This window comes from Mugil cephalus, chromosome 5, assembly GCF_022458985.1.
Source record: "Mugil cephalus isolate CIBA_MC_2020 chromosome 5, CIBA_Mcephalus_1.1, whole genome shotgun sequence".
NCBI lineage: Eukaryota > Metazoa > Chordata > Actinopteri > Mugiliformes > Mugilidae > Mugil > Mugil cephalus.
In genome coordinates, this window is record NC_061774.1 from 2,405,662 (window position 1) to 2,423,353 (window position 17,692).

Genomic DNA, 17,692 nt, shown 5'->3' on the forward strand with positions numbered 1-17,692 from the left:
ATAGCATGTGCAAATGCGCATGTTAATCCAGGGTAAACACTAAAACAGAAACCACTTTGAATGACTACTGTGCAAACACGATGGTTGCGCTCTGTGTACTGGCTTTAGGGCTCAAACTACACTAGTGTAGTGACCAGTAATTGTTGCATATTGATGAGGTGATAATGGAAATAATTCACTCACCCAGACTTTCCCACAGACTGTAGAGGACATACAGAAAAAAACCCAATTAAAGGGGTGCCTCAAAACAATCTCACCCTTAGGTAATTAGAGTAGAAAAACAGCCTGCAGTCTTCAATTGTTCTAAAGGATTGAAGAACAGAATCAAAGCTAAAACCAGGCACAGTGTTCCCTACTATTTAACAAGCACACTGTTAACGCACAAACCTCTAAGGTGTCGCACTAAACGTGTTAGTGTAGACCATAGTGTACATATAGAGAAGAAAGGCAACAAACCACAAACACTGATATGCCTAAACCTGTGTAGCTTGGTCTCAGCTCTCTCTCTCACACACACACACATAGACAACAAAAGAGAGATACTCAAATGAAAGTGGAACGATGCTGCTGACATTTGGAGCTGGAGCACAGTGCCAGTTTCATTTAAACTAGTTAACAGGCACTTTCATTTTTAACAAATTAACAACTGTATTGAGCCTTCTACTACTACTGATAATAATAATTATAATAATAATCATTCAGTGCACAACAACACATGCAGTTTCAACAATGGTACTGTCGTGGTGGCATCACTCAAGCAGTGAAGCAGTGGGAGCTTCCATCAGTCAGCTAGCAAGAGGCAGACAGTGTGAAGCCGACGTAAAGACCCACAGCGACAGAGAGACAGGAATGAGAAGACAGACAGACAGAGGCGACTGGAGGAAGAGACAGACACATTGGGCAGATGGAGAGAAAAGTGTGGAGGAACAGAGAACGACACAAACACAGATGGACATCAGACAGCAGACGCAGAATGGCAGTCCTTCCACACATCAAAAACTTTAACTTTAGAAAATGGTGCTCAGACATCATGTGCATCTTAACTCGATGTCTGTCTGGTTGGATCTTGATTTACACCAGGTATAAGTTTTAATGTTATCTCAATTCTTCCAGATTCTTGTGTTTTAGTATTGACCTATGATGCAGAGCAATGTAACTTGTTACATTTGGTTATTTGTTGATTACTTATTTAATTAATGTTTTTTCCTAAAAGAAAATATTGTTCAATTTCAAATACAAACAGGTTTAATGCCTTGTTCTTGATGCCATGTAACATATGGTGCGTTGACAGGCATCCTAGAGAGTTGTCAATTAGACTCACGTGTCTCATATTTCTCCTGCTATTCAGGTGGAAGTCAAAATTCAATTAGAATACTGCTAGGAATTAATATAAACCGATTCATGCCCTTTGTTGGGTTTTTAGATATTTTTTAGTACGATGTAAAATGATTGTGTAATTTTGAGTGTGAAGAGGGAGCATGGAGGATGGAAAGAATAGGACGGGGAGAGGACGAACAATGTAAGCAAGTGTTGCTAAATTTGAAAAACAATAATCATGTAAATAAATACATTAACATAAACAGAACATATCAATTATTGCACGAATATGGTAACAAATAAGAACATATACATTCCCGTAGTATTATGTGGGTACAATAAGGAAAACGTTTTTTATCAACTTCAACATATTTAATGTGGATGTAAAGGTATAAACTGCATTATATTCTGATGGGGGACTAGGTCCTTTAATTAAACAAATCAAAATATTACCAAAAGAAAACATCCCTGATCTGCTGCTAAAATATTTTTTGGATGAGACCTTGCTTTTATTTATACCTGTTAATTAATTAAATATATTTATATAAACTGCACTATGTTGTAATTACATTAGTTTGCAGTCCAATCCCATAATGTTACGACATTTAGCTAGCTAATTCTTTTGAGAGCTATTCACTGGCCAAGAAGCTTCTGTTACTGTAGATTTGTGTTTGGCCATTTTTTCACATTTCCCTAAGGTCCAAAGTTGGTCATTGATGTTTCCATTGATATCATTGCACCATAAACTCTGTACTCTTGTGTGGATAACATGTCCAATGTAAGTTTGTTTACATTGTTTCTCCTGCTCTTCTTTTCTCTCTATCTTCTCTGTTTCTAACCGGCTGGCCTTCGGCAGATGGGTCCCTCCATATGAGCTGGGTTCTGCTCAAGGTTTCTTGCTGTTAAAAGGGAGTTTTTCCTTGCCACCGTCGCCCTCAGGCTGCTCTGGAGGTGTCAGGCCGATTTTTGTAAAGCGTCTTGAGACAATTTGTATTGTTATTGGCGCTATATAAATAAAGTTGAACTGAATTGGAATTGAATTAATTTTGTCACACTCGCTCATCTTAAAAATATTTTCATACTGCTGACATTGGTCCTTCTACAAATCTCTGCTCAGACAAGGAGAGGTTAACATATTGTTGTTTTTATCAGTAGTTACAGTTTGCACACTCAGACCTGAAAATGAAGCAAAGTGAAAATGAAGCAAATACAGTGACACCGTTACTGAGTCTGTTCTCCCTTGTGTGATCAGTGGGTCTCCTGGTTACTAAAATTACCAAAGCTAATTTATTGGAAGGTCAAACTGTAAGTGATTACATCTGTAAGGTTATTAATAATCCCTCATTGCAAAGAAGAACCGTGTGCACAGCTGCAGTATTTGGCTTAGATAAACTGTGATGGATGTTCATAGCAGACAGTTTGGGTAATTTGACATAATAATCTTAGCACATGCTGCTGCACTTTGTAGGTTCTACTGGAGCTTTCAAACATATTTCACAGTCGTCATGGTTAAATGAGTAAATTGAGCAAATTGCTGCAAATTACAGTCAATTAAAGGCTGCAGTATGAGGTGTAGTTTATGCTGTCAAATGAATCATTCCACCTAGTCTCTGCATTGTTCTCCTTTGTTTTCCCTTTAAATTAGTTTGAGCTCAAGGTTGTAAACTACATCACATTAATTAAAATTTGACCGACTGCTGACACAGTTGTCCTGCACAATTAGAGATAATACCATATTGCTCCTCATTCTTTTTTTAATGAGCATATTACCAACCCTACAAAAGTCTTTTTTTTGTGTGTGAAAAGATATGAATTAATGAGGGGAAAATAATAAAACTATATGCAAACAAATACAAAACTGCATTATAAAATATAAGTAAATCATTAAATCATCATGTGATAAATACTTTACTTTCAATTAAAAAGAAAAAAGTTTCAGTAGTCTTGATGAGTCCATACAGAACATATACTGACTTATATTTGGGAAGCTGTGGGATTGCACATAATTTAGTTATGATGATAAAGCCATCATACAATGTCTATTTTCTTTTAAATAAAAAATCTTAATGAGAATGACCATTTCTGCCAGCGTGCACTAGTCATTAGCATAAAGGCATTGCGTCAAAAAGGTCCTAGGTTCAGAACTGAGACTTTGAGACTGAGTCCTTCCCATATGGATTTTCTTTTATGGACCCTCCACCCTCCAAAATTTTAAGTGAGTAGGTGTTGCAGAGCATGTTTTTATTTTTCCTTGATGTCAGCGAATGCACCATGCGAGAGACTGAAGTAATGATAGTGCTGAGAGTTTGCCCAGCGAAAACTGGGACTATATCCGAAATTGCCCCTAATCCCTATATAGGGTCCCTACATGGGGTTACGCCATTTTGTAGTGGTGTCTGAAACCTTAGAGAGCAAATTCAAAAAATGTGGATTATCAGATCAAATTAAGGACAATTGGACTCGACAGTGATGCATATGAACTAGTATGGATTTGGAAAACTGTATTAGTCTCAGTTCCAGTCAGTTGAAGTTAATTTTAGGTAATTTCATTATGATAAATATAGCTAAATAAAAGATGCTAATGCTAAGAGCTTTACTGTAGCATCTAACCAGACGTTAAAAGGATGACAAGGAGTGATCGCAAATATTCCATTTATTGTTTTATTGTTATTTATTGCACGTGCATACCCCCTACAGACTTAAAAGGATTGGAAGTCGTTAAACCCCTTTAGGCAGGTACAGAAAATGGATGGATGGCTTGCACAACGCTTTGTTATGTAAGTTGTAAAATCCAGATCCGGGAAACATATTATTATGTGGTTGCACTTCCATAATTAAATACTTGTTCAGGTTCTGTAATATGTATCTAGCCATCCTCCGTGTGCCATTTAGTGCTATCAGAAATATAATACAACAAGGACTCCTTTACTATAAACTCAACTACCCAAGCTATCCTCTATGTTATAAAAATAGGAATATTTAATAGATAATAGCTCTCAGGCAATGCTATTTTTTTTTCTTTTCAATAATCCATACGTCTACAGTCTCCTCTGCAGAAGTGAATTAATGTAAGTGAATTATTTTTTCTTTTTTTTTAACATTAGGCAGATTTATACTTAAAGCAGAAAAATATCCTGTAATGATGTAAAGGTCTGAGTGTGTCACAGCTGGACTGGATTGAAATGTAAAAGTGATAGTAATCTTATGCTAATGTACACAGCATGGCCAAAATAAACTTCTCGAGGGTATTAAAAAGTAAGAGCTTCGATAAAAACATTGTTGTCAGGCCCTGACTAAACATAGCAGTTCATTGTTATTTTTCACAACTGTCCACATGCAACTGACTAATGACTTAATGTTGCTTTTAAGCATCAACACCAGAAATACTTAACTTGAAATCATGCTTACTATTTCCTCACATTTTGTACTGTGAACAGTGTATAAATTAATAAAGCCAGTAATGGCTAGATAAACTGTTAATGAAGTCAGTGCCCATGGTACACACATGGGGAATTCTGATCTTAAAACTAGCACAAACACCACGAGTCGGAGCTGGGAAGAGACAAAGAGATAAAAAAAAAAAAAAAAAATGAACAAGAAAGTAATTAATCTGTCCGATGCTTTGCTCAGTTGTCACCTTGATACTACAGGTCTCAGAAAAATATTGGATGATTGTGACTATAACCCTTTCAGTCACCTCTCACAGGTTCTTTTATATGTTTTTGGCTTTTTCTTTCTCCAACAGCACTTGATTATATTCCACTCACTGACGTAAAGCAAGATGTCTTTTGCCAGCACACGTTCAGCTGAATATCCGTGTCCTCTCCTTAAATGTGTGAGTCTTTTCTCTGCCTCTGTTCCAATTCTCCGCTGGCACCTTTGTAAGTGACTTCACTTGCTCTAGTTCTTCCAGAGCAAGAGGGGAGGGTGAAAATTGCCTCCTTTAATTGAGTTACCCTGCATATCCATTCCCTATTCCCACCTGATTTGATCACCCTCTCTCTCCCACTTTTGCTCCTTCGGATTTGGCTTGTCAGCTGATGAGAAGCTGTCGTCTGCTCTCATTTTCACTTGGAATCTTTCTCGTAAAACTGCCTTCCATTTCAATTAGAGTGAACCCCTAAAATCTGACCATAAACCCCAGCAGCTCACAAAGGTATGAGCACAGTTTTGACCACCACCCATGTATTGCATTACATATTTGATTACATCTATCTATCTATCTATCTATCTATCTATCTATCTATCTATCTATCTATCTATCTATCTATCTATCTATCTATCTATCTATCTATCTATCTATCTGTCTGTCACCTTATGCATGGTATGAGCAGCCTGCTGTTCTTCTTCCTGGCCTCCTGTCTTTACATCACAGTCCCTCAAATCGTAATTACACGCACATTCAACATTTATCTTAATTACTCCCACAACCCCCTCTTACCCCTTCTGATTTAATTAATGCAATCAATAATTAATTTAAATATCTCTTTTCCAATTAATTATTTTTGCATTGCAGCTAATGAGCCATGCTCATTAACAGAATGTGTCTGTATCCCCTCGTGTATGTCACAGATCAAAATCATTGTTTACAGGCAAGTCCTCATTATCTGCTCACACCAACTCAAACATCTGACTGTCCGACTGAATATCAGTTAAGAGCTTAAAGCTAAAGTTTTATAAAGCTCTACGGCTCACTCTACGCATTCTTCATTATTCTGCTTATTTTAGAATATCCATTAACCCTTCCCTTTTGTATTTTACCCTCTCTCTCTAGCAGAATATTTGTCTTTGCATTTCTTTGTCTGTCTTGACATGTTGCTGTTCTCCCCAGAGAGACTTTGTCAAGTTATACCTATAGCATTGAAAACAAGGAGGCGGTACAATACCAAGAAAAATGCAAAATGGTTGTTTGATTACAGTGTCTGCTTTGCATGGCAAACAAAGGGAATGGCTGCACATAAACACACCACAACCCACTTCTTTTCTACCAGCAAACAATCTGGCTTATTTTCAAAGATCCTGTGTAACAAGGATTTTATAATAGGACTGGCATCCTGACTGCCTTGTTTGGTCTTATACTGTTTGGAAAAGAATCCGAAAGAAAAAAAAAAGTAAAACACATAAATAAGTAAAACTCACTATGAACTTTCAGAGACAGAAAGATATAGAGTCCTGTTCAGACCTTGGTTTCAGATATGAAGAGCTGGACAGTACCAGGCCCTGACAGGGCAAACATCTGTTGGGTGAAGAAGCTAACTACACTCCATGAGCACCCGGTAACACAAAGAAACCGGATGCTGAAAGATGGAATCGACCCTGACTACCTAACTGAAGACTGTATATTTCTGAAACGGATGGATCAGCAGAAGTGAGTGGTCCCATCCAAATTGCAGTTAATAACTTATTTATGTGCAACATGCAAGCTTCTGTCAGGCATCATAGCTGATAAGATGAGTAGTCACATCGCTCAATACATGAGTGGACCACAAAAGGAAATTGGTAGAAACATCAGGGGAGCAAAGCACCAGTTAGTGGTTGAAAAAGCACTCATCTAAGACTGTAAGAGCAGGCAGACTAACCTGTCCACTGCCTGGCAGGTTACAAGGTGGCTGTGGCTCAGTAGATAGAGCAGGATGTCCCAGGACCAGAGAGTTAGCGGCTCAATCCCAGAACATGCCGAAGTGTCCCTGAGTAAGACGCTGCTTGTAGCTGGTGTGAGAATGTGTGTGTGCTACAGAATGGGTAGATGTGTCAATGTGACAGTGAAAGCACTGGTGCCAACAGGTAGAAATACAAACCAGGAATCTTATGACTACTCAGTGCCTCATACATGGATCCTGAAACCCATACAGCATCAACAACTCTGTAAAAGCCTACATCCATAACTCAGTGGGGCTGTGAAAATCTGTGGTAGAGTTACTGTAACAGTTTACTCATTCTTCATGTTTCAATAAGACTTCCATCACTCCAAAGAGGAGAGAAATGAAAACGTTTTAACAATTAGGCTTATTTCATGTATTTTCATAGATCCCAGGATAAAATATTTGACCTAATTTATTTCTGAGAGTAAGAATTTCTTTTAGTAGTTCCGAGAAAAAGGGGAATAATCCATGACTACAGCTTTCAGATTAGGACTTTCCCATTTATTAATAATTCGATTTACAAATAGTATCAAAATTATCACTTTGTTTTTGGTATGCATCTTGGTCACATGATCAATATGTTAGTCAGCTTTGCTATAACACTGTAGCTGAGTAACAGGCACAAACGTAACAAAATGTAAGAACAGAAAGATGCAGATCAATCAATTATTTAATCTTGTTTGTTCAGGGAGGCTAGATCATAAATAAAATGACAGAAATCTGAACAGACTAGATGGAGTTGCTCCACTTTAAGTCAAATCACTCAGGCAAGCAGCCTGCATGAAATTGTGACAACTATTTCAAAACCTCTAGTATAAATTATTTCAACACTTCATCAGTTTGGATGTCACAGTCTCTGTGTTTATGCATGTACTTTGGATAAAGACTCTCTGGTATGAGCGCTGAAGATTTGATCTTCATCAAGTGTCCCATGAGAGAAATAAAACCAGAATTAGGACACTTTCAGCTGCACTTTGAATGGCACTGCATCATATTAAGTGTGTCTCCACCATTATAGATAACTTCTGCGATTAACATGCAGCAGTGCGCCGCTTGCCATAATCTGTCTTGTTGTTTCGTCTTCGATAACAATTACTACATCAGTGCTTTTTTGATGCATGTATTGTTTTATTTAGATTGTATTTGTTCACCCAAAGATTATTGATGGGACAGATATAATGAAGTGACAGCGTGAGATCACAGTCAGTGTATACAGGTGCCATGACGTTATAAGTGGAAACCACTTTAACAGGCCACACAGGAATCAACGACATTCTAAATGGGATAACATTTCAAATCTGTGGGGATCGGAAGACACCATTATTATGAAGCAATGCAGTGATTTCTCCAGACAGAACAACGAATAAAAAGGTTTTCTTTCTGCGTGAATATGGAAATAGGGCAGTGCAGTGCAAGAGTCCTCCGAGACACTTTAAATATGAATAGAAAATGTGAGACAGAGATGAGAGGATTTTTTATATTTTTTTTTATGTTCTCCTCTCACTGATAGTAGATGAAAATTAATGGAAATGTATTGTTTCCAGCCTACAGACCATTTAGTATGGAAATTCGAAACATTCAGGGCAGCACACGTCTTTGATGGAGGTCAGTTTGAAGTCTTTAAGTGTGATATGGCTGGAAGAACTAGTTTATTACACTCTCCAGAGGACATATAAAACTAATTTGAGGTTTTATATTTTGATTTTGAACCATAAATGCTCACAAAGATTCAGACTCACAGAAGCAATCTTTTCCATTCAGTTAGCTTTGCTTATGTTGGTTGTGTGAACAAATAATGTTTGGAATTCCGAAGGCAAAGCGCTAGGTCTGTAAGGACGTGTATTCAGTGTATTGCACTGATTCTAACTTCCGGGATTCATAACCAACTAATAAAACATGTAAAGACACGAGCGTCGACTCTTTCATGTCATAACAGCTTAGACACCGACACATGGCAAGTGTCGTCTCCTCAGCTGGTAGAACAACAGAAATCTGTGAGCAGCGTGTTGACAGACAGAGGCGCAGGAAGACGTTCACTCTCTCCGTTTGTCCTCATGCTGCTATTTATGGCCATGTTGTACGGTGAATACATCATAGGGGATAAATTATTAAGGATATGTCATATAAAATGTCATCAAGTTATAAAGCAGCAGTGTCAAACATAAGGGCTGTGGTCAAAACCGCCTTGCTGGATGGTCTAGTCTGGGCCATGGGATGAATTTGTCAAGAATTTAACTGCAATTTTTAAGTAAAAGTAACTGCTGGTGCTACAGTTTTAGTAGCTGAGAGGACACAACATCCAGAACTAAACAGCAGACAACAATGAGCTGAAATTGCACTTATTTTGCTTTTGAAATTTCAGATTGTTCATTAAATGTAAATATTTTCATAATACACTTGTACTTCTTTGAATTAAAACAAAGGGAAACCCCTGAAGTTACTCATAGCTTATTATGCTATTGTGTTACTGGGCCGACCTGCTTGAGATCAAGTTGGGCTGTATGTGGCCCCAGAACTAAAATGATCCTGATACCACTATTTTAAAGGCTCTCCAAATTTCTTTTTCAGTTATGCCTGGAGTGTTCGAGTTTGTTAAGTTTGTTAACAGTGCATGCCGGTGAAGTTACAGCAGCCTACGCCTTTGAATTATGATTTGTTGTCTGTGTGGACTGTGTGCGCTTGATGGCACCCAGAGGGAGTGTGTCATGAGAAGTGCTTTGGAGATGTGCTTTGGTTCATAGGACCACAGTACGTCTGTGCCCGGCTTCAGGACCTTACGGGTTGACACACTCGTTGGCATTTGCATCCATCTCTCAGCAACAAGGACAAGGAAACACCATGCAACACGATCAATGCCACTGTTGCTATGCAACTGGCCAAACAACCACATCACCTTGGACACTGTTTTGCCAAGTATTTTTGTATAGTTGTTCATAATGCTAATTCTGTAAATGGATTACACTGTTTATTTTATTTTACTAGATAATATATATATATATTTTTACTTTAATCTCAATTTATTTTATCTTTCTTGTGGTTTTTATGAGTGTTTACTTTTATGTGCAACGAAGCTATGATGACAAAGAAATTTCCCTCGTGGATAATTAAAGTCTGTCAAAGTCTAAGCATAGTCAGTTGTATATACTTTGTATTGTTCTATTTTTTGTTATTTGTTACTGAAAAATGAGTTATACTGCATGTCATGCTGCTCAACTGTGCCTTAAATTAAAGATGCACTAGCCAACTAACCGTCACAGTGGCTGTGGTTCAGTAGATAGAGTGGACCGAGGTGTCCTTGTGCAAGACACTGAACCCCCCAGCTTTTGTTAGCAAATGGGTAAATGTGCCTGTGACTTTAAAGTGCTTTCAAGCACTTAGAAAGGCGCTATATGAAAACATGACCATTTACCAGCATCTCTACAGTCTCTTGCGAAATAAAACCTATATTTCAGAAATTTCCATAAAGTATAACTGCGATTTGTATGTGTTTCCATTGAAAGGTGTTTTGCTGTAACTTTGCTGTGTTTTGCTGTAACTCTCATAATCGTCCCATCCCATATTTCTCTTAAATTCTGGTCACGTGAGATTTCACTTTGAGGACGACGGACTTCAAATAAACTGGTCACATGACCCCCTGCATCGTCTCCAGTGATGCCGGAGGAACTGCAAAAAAAGTGTTTCCATTGCACTTTTGCAATACACTTTTGTATTGATTTGTCTGAAAAACCACTACATGAGAGCGTGAAAATGTTTTTTGAAATGCAGGTGTTTCCATTACTCGTTTTTTATTGCAGCAAAAATGCAGCAAGTGGTACAGCTTCAGGCCCCCATCCTCTACTGCAGAAATATTCCATGACTTCACAAATATTCATTGTAGTGTAACCAAACCCACCACATGCTGTCATGGTTTTGAATTTTTAATGTTTTCTGTGACCCTGTTTGGTTTTCCTTGTGTTTCCTATTTTTATTTTGTAAAGTTCTTCCTTGGTGTTTGTTGTCTTTTTGTCCTTGTTGAATTGGTTTCTCCTTGTGTGCCCCTTCCCTCATTGGTCTCACCTGTCTTATTTTATGCCCTCGTGTGTTACTGCATATATAAGCCTGCTTTTCCCTTTGTCCTTTCTCTCATCTGTTTAGCTACCTCTGTGATGTTACCCTGTCTCACTGGTCAGTCCTTCATGGTTCTGGTTTCTCATTTTGGTTTTTGGTCTTCACCAGTTGCTTCTCTTCTGTTTTTGTGTATGTGCAGCGCCTTAAATTATGTTTTTGTTTCTTTCAGTTTTTGAGAAAGAAATTTTCTTACCTTTGCCTGGCTCCCGTCTTGTGTCTTCCTTCCCTCTCTACTATACACACACACACCAATAAGCTCTTGCTGCTTATACCGTAGTACAAAATAGCCGAATAAAGTTTTTGTCTAATATTAAACAAACCTGTTCATCAGCTGGTAAAACAGTCACCCACATAATAAATTACTTGTAGAAACATGACTTGCATGCCAAAATAATTTACAAAAATTAAGGTTCCAGTATCCAATATGACAGACAGGTGTTTCATGGTGATATGTTTAGTATAATGCAAAAAATGTGACAATAATTGTGAGATCAGTTACACAGCTACACCTCTCTAAAACTTTCATGCTCTGATCAGTAGTGCTCAGCTGAGTGTCAAACACATTGATACCATGAGGACTATCTGGGAGCTGATATCAGTAATGGTGGATTTTACATTCATTTTTAAAATTAGTTGAAGTCGTCCGGTTTGTGGATTGATCCCTGGTACATGGACGATATGAAGGCAAGACACTAAGCAACTGCTCCCAGTGGATGGCACTGGTGTGAATGTGTGGGTGTTTGTGGGAATGAATGTCTAAAGCTCTTTGAAAACCAATGGGTAGAAAAGTTCTATACCAATACAATACCATTTAGCACCTATACAACATTGTCCTGTCCTTGTGATCCTTGCTGTGTTTGTTTATTTAGGACTGTAATTCTGCACGGACAAAGTTGTTGTTTTTTTGTTGTTGTTGTTTTTTTTAGTTTTTTGTCATGATTTAAATTAAAAGAAACTTGATCTTTCTGGCTAAGAAGTAAGAAGAAAAGTTTCCTTCTTCAGAGCAGGACTTGTATTAGTCCAGTGTGAAGCCTTTGTATATTCTCTTTGTGTTTGAATAGTAAGTCATTAATAGAGCAACCTAGATAGAGGAGAGGGGAACAGATGTGTAAACAAACATTAAAGCCTTCTGCTTTTTTAATTGGGGTTGGATATGAAACATTCACACAAAGGTGTGCATGGCGTGGTGTCAGCTGGGACACTCATCACTTCATGTCTTTGTTTCCTTTCAAAACGTACCACCAATTCCCACTTTAATAGAAAAAACAAAAAGCATTAGATGAACCAGATGGTTGCTGCTCCCAACAACCCCAACCTGCATGAAATATTAATCCAGGATCTGAAATCTTTATTTATATTGTGGATCAGGCTTGTAAAAAATGAATGGAGGTAGTGTGATGGCATGGGTATGTACAGCTTCCAGTGGCCTTGTGTCACCAGTGTTTCTTAAAGGTGGGGCAGAAGAAGCTATTCTGAGCTAGAAAGAAATGTACTGTCTGCCTCATATTCAGCCAAATGCAGCGAAGTTCACATGACAAATAATGAACCAAACCGTACTGTGAAAGTAACCCAGGAATTTATCAAGGTAAAAGAGTGGACTATTCTGCTGTACCTGAGTCAGTCCACTGATCTCAAGCCAATCAATTGTGCATTTAACAACATTGAAGGGGCAATAGACTCATGAACAAAAGATTCACAAAGCCTATTTAAATGTTGAGTAGTTATTCATTTGTTGTATCATGTTAATCACAATGTTCTGTTTTGGACATAACAAGATATGCATTAGCATAGAACTTTGTATGTCAGAAGCTGTCCAACAAGAAAACAGTGTTTACGAACTATAACCCTAATACTGTGTATGCTGTCAAACTGAAAGCATCTTTAAGACAAAGGTTAGAGTCAAGCCTTTTCCACTGCTCCATCCGTCTGAACATAAGCACACATTACAACAACTTACATAAATTATTCTTCCACACACTCTAATGATTCAGTATCACAGTCACAGTTTATATTTGGATGCATAAAACAGCCATTTTCGGTTTAGGCAGGCTAGCTGTTCCAATAGCAGCTCCCACAGGACTAGGTAGCTAACGTTAGCTAGCTCTGTGGATGGAGTAGGGGTGAGACAAGAAGGTAAGGTGGCACAATGCTAGCGTAGTGGAAGATGACAGAGTGTTTGGGTAAATTAGTAGTAATAATCACCAGATACCAGAAGGAAATATATTACATAATGGTCTTTGACTGGTAGTGAGAGTAGTTTTAGATTATATTGTATAGTGTAATGACCACACAGTCAGATGGCAGAAATTTGTTTACAGTACATGATTGCATTAGGAGGTGCCAACGTCAAACGTGAGTGTGATAGAGGACCAACATTGTAGAAAAAGATTAAGACACACTGCACATTTCCTGTGATGATACTAAATGGTTTAATATCTTTTACTGTTTCAGAGAAAGCATGTGCACCAGCTTAAAAGATACAGAGAGCTGAACATTTGGATAATGAAAAAATAAGTTTATAGCTGTACATTTTGACACATTAGGTTGGGGTCCAATATATTACAAAGTTATATTAATTCCATCATTTATATTTTCATCTTCACTATATTTCAGGACTAGACTACATCAAGTAGCACTTAAGACCCTCCCTGCAAACCACCCTGTCCTATTCCTCTGATGAAGATGACTCCCTCTCTGAAGTTCTGAAGTCAGCCCAAAAGAGCTGCACGGATTCTTGGTCTTTTCAGCAGATCACATAGAGTCACTAAGTCATTTCAGTAGTATGCAGGCTCTTTTGAGATTATGGCCTTAGTTTCAATCAGACAACTTTTGTCATCACATAAGGTTTAATCATCTTAGTGCACCCTCTCAGATTGCTCAGTCAAAATGGAAAAAAAATGTAAAGCTAATGTCTGACATAGTACAACTAAGTCTAAGCACTGTCACAAATCACTGGGCTATCACTGACTGAGTTATTTACATTTAGAATAATATATCGTCCTATTGATGAAAACATCACAATGATCACCTTATGATCCTGCAGAGCAGCTACATGACATTGATTTACCTTATTGATAGAATATGCTCAAGAATTCCTGGATGTACAGCGGAAACCCTGAGCCTCGATAGTCCCCCACTCCGTCCTCCTTTCTCCAGTAGGCACCTGTATATGATGGTCACATCCAAGTCATTTTCACTCCAGTAAAAAGAGAGAGCAACACAATAAAACCAAAAAATCAGTATGAGTAATCTTATACTGAAAAGTTAAACAAATACGGTATGTACAGAGAGATAACATAATTACATAAAATTAGAAAAAATACTTTTTAGCTTGAATGAGTCAGTATCTTGTATGCAGCCTATTTCAGGGTCACAGACAAAGGTTCAGGTGTTAGTCTGGGCCAATGTGAGATGTCCTGACATAAGGAAAGTCAAAATAGAGGTGAAATCAGACTTGGATTAACTAAAGGGACCTCTTCCAGGTCCTATTATTGTAATGACATAGGTAGTAATAGAGAGATGTCTTGATATGTCTAGTTTTCAATTCCAGTACCTGAGTGTGTTTGACACACTGCTGTCTCCCGGTCTGTCAGCCCCCAGCCTTCTTCTGCAGATGCCACCACAGCTTCTGTGTTGACAGTCACCACTCCAGCTCCAAAATCTGCAGACACTTCCCTCTGGTCTGTTGTCTGCAGAGTCTTTCTGCAGAGATGATGATGATTATGAGGATGGCATCTGCAGACCCCAGGATTGTGCAGACGCCACTCAGGGTCAGGGTCTACAAATGCCACCCGAGTTACATTGCCAGCTGACACCTTTCAAGTGCCGCTGTCAGAGATGCTCCCTGTCTCCACAAGTCTGTGGGCTCTCCCCTAGCTGCAGTGGGAGAGAAACTTGCAGGGTCTGCAAACACGACCCCAGTTCCATGGCCATCTGACACCTTTCAAGTTCTGCAGTGTCTGCAGATGCCACCACAGCTCCAATGTTTGCACACTCCTCCCCTGCTCCAGTGCCTGCAGTCGCCACTCCAAACCGACTTATTGTTTTGACATCTTTGTCACCAGCCTCCAACCAAGCCTCTAGAGTGCCATAACCTTTGGCGTCAATCTCCTGCCAGGCTTCTGGAGGGTCTGGTATTTCAGCTTTCTTAATGTCCTCCATATTGTCTTTGTCCTCAGCCAGTTTTTGTTGTTTTGGTTTCTCTGATCTGTCATGTGTCATGAGTTTTATAACCACTTTTCAGTTTGTTTTGTTGTACTTGTACCTACTCTGTCAGATAAAATGGTGTGCTCTAAAAAGCCTAGAGACCGAAATCTAAACAAAAGGAAAAGATGAGTCCAGTCAAAAGCGCAAAATTACCTTTGTGACAGTTGTGTCCATTGGTGTATCCCAGAGATCAGCTGTCCGTGTCCCCTGAGCTGCCCGGAGTGAAGCCTGAGATTCTGGCTGAAAAACTTCAGAAAAAGTGCTGGGAATGCTGGGCTGGAGTTGGAGGTGGAGGAGTGGAGAAGATTCAGAGGAATGTGAGGTCTTTGGCAGCAGAATGGATGGACTGTGAGGCTTGATGGGACGCCCCAAAAAAAGGTGAATATATATATATATATATATGTATATATGTATGTGTGTATATATATATATATATACACACACACATATACACACACATACATGCATACATTAAAACAATTAAGAGGACTTATAGTGCAGATCCAGTCAGTAGATCTTAGAGCTCCACCCTCTACTAGGTTTATACTCTGTTAACATGTCATTCATGTATTCTGGAAATAAACAATTAAGTGATTTGTAAACCAGTAACAGAACAAAATCTATTCTGTAGCTGACTAGGAGCAAATGTAAAGACTTGAGAACTGGGTGATATGATCTGATCTCTTTGTTCTAGTTAAAATTTGAGCTGCAGCGTTCTGAATGATCTACAGCTACTTGATACTTTTTTGGCGGAGTCAGAAGACCATTACAGCAGTCGAGTCTATTGGAGATGAAGGACATGAATCAGCTTCTCCTGATCTGTTTGGGACATAAAGCCTTTAAATCTGGATATGTTCTTAAGTTGATAACAGGCTGTTTTGGTGACTGATTTCATATGACTGTTGAAGGCTTAGATCTGAGTCTATCAACATGCCAAGGTTTCGGACTTGGTCTTTAGTTTCTACAGACAGTGACCCAAGGTGTTTACTGACAGTAACCCTATTCTCTTTGTTGCCAAAAACAATGACTTCCATTTTATCTTGGTTTAACTGAAGGAAATTTTGGTTCATTCAGTTTTTGACTTGCTCTAAGCAGTGACACAATGACGCTATTGGACTGCAGCCATCTGGAGACAGTGTGAGATATATCTGAGTGTCGTCTGCATAACTATGATAGTTGACATTAGAATTTTGCAGAATTTGACATCAGCCTGTAGCACTTCTCTCAATAGTTCCATCATCTCAATGGTTACCAAAGAAAAATAAGTTTGTAGCATTTTATGAAAGATTCCTTAGCAACTATTTTGTTTCCAAAACACCCAAAATGGAGGCCCTTAAACCAAAATAAACTGGTTTTTTTTTTCAATCATCTTACAATTATTTTCTCCCATTTCCTAGGAAATTTTCTAGGCAGAAAAACAATATGTCGACTTTATACCAATATGATATTATATGAAATGCACCTTTACGACATGTGTTGCCTAGATACACCAGCATGATCATAATCCATTGGTTTTTATATAGTGTTTTATCAAAGACACTCACTTTACTTTGGATAAATTACATTATTCATTCACTCACCATGGTCCATAAAAGTTATCAACAGAAACAGAAAAGGGCAGGCCTGGTGGAGTCCAGCTCCTATTGGGAACAGGTCCTCCATATAGCTGGCTACACAGACCAAACTCATGCTCCTTTTGTTCGAGGACTGAATAGCATTTAGCAACCCCATAGTCCTGGAGTACTCCCACAGGATGCCTCTGGGGACACGGTCGTAAGCCTTCTCCAAATCCACAAAACACATGTGGACCAGTTGGGTAAACCCCTCCAGCACCCTAGCGAGGGTAAAGAGCTGGTCCTCCTCGATCTGAGGTTCAAAGGTTATAAAGCCATTCCTTCCAACACCTGACAACAGCCCCAGTTAATGTCAGCAGCTCCTGAGTTGCTGCCTACCACTCCTGAGGCACTGGACGGTTTGCCAGAATCTTTTCAGAGCCAACCGATAGTCTTATGGACCAAAGCAAGTGAACTATCAGACTTTCCTGGTGTGAATATGCCCATACTGTATCTGTGAGGGTCAAAAGTGACGGAACCTCAAGAAGAAGATCTAGAACAAGTACTTTAATGTCACAAGTTACAACGAAATTTTGTTTAGCAGAAATCTACAGTAGCAGGTTGATATCAGGTGTTTAATCAGGTGTTTTAAAGTAATAAATATCTCATCTCATCTTCCATACCACTTAATCCTCACTAGGGTTGCGGGGGTTGCTAGAGCCTATCCCAGCTGGCATCAGGCAAGAGATGGGATACATCCTGGACAGGTCGCCAGCCTATCGCAGGGCTAACACAGAGACAAATAACCATTTGCACTCACAATAGGGTCAATTTAGGGTCACCAATTAGCCTAACGAGGAATGTCTT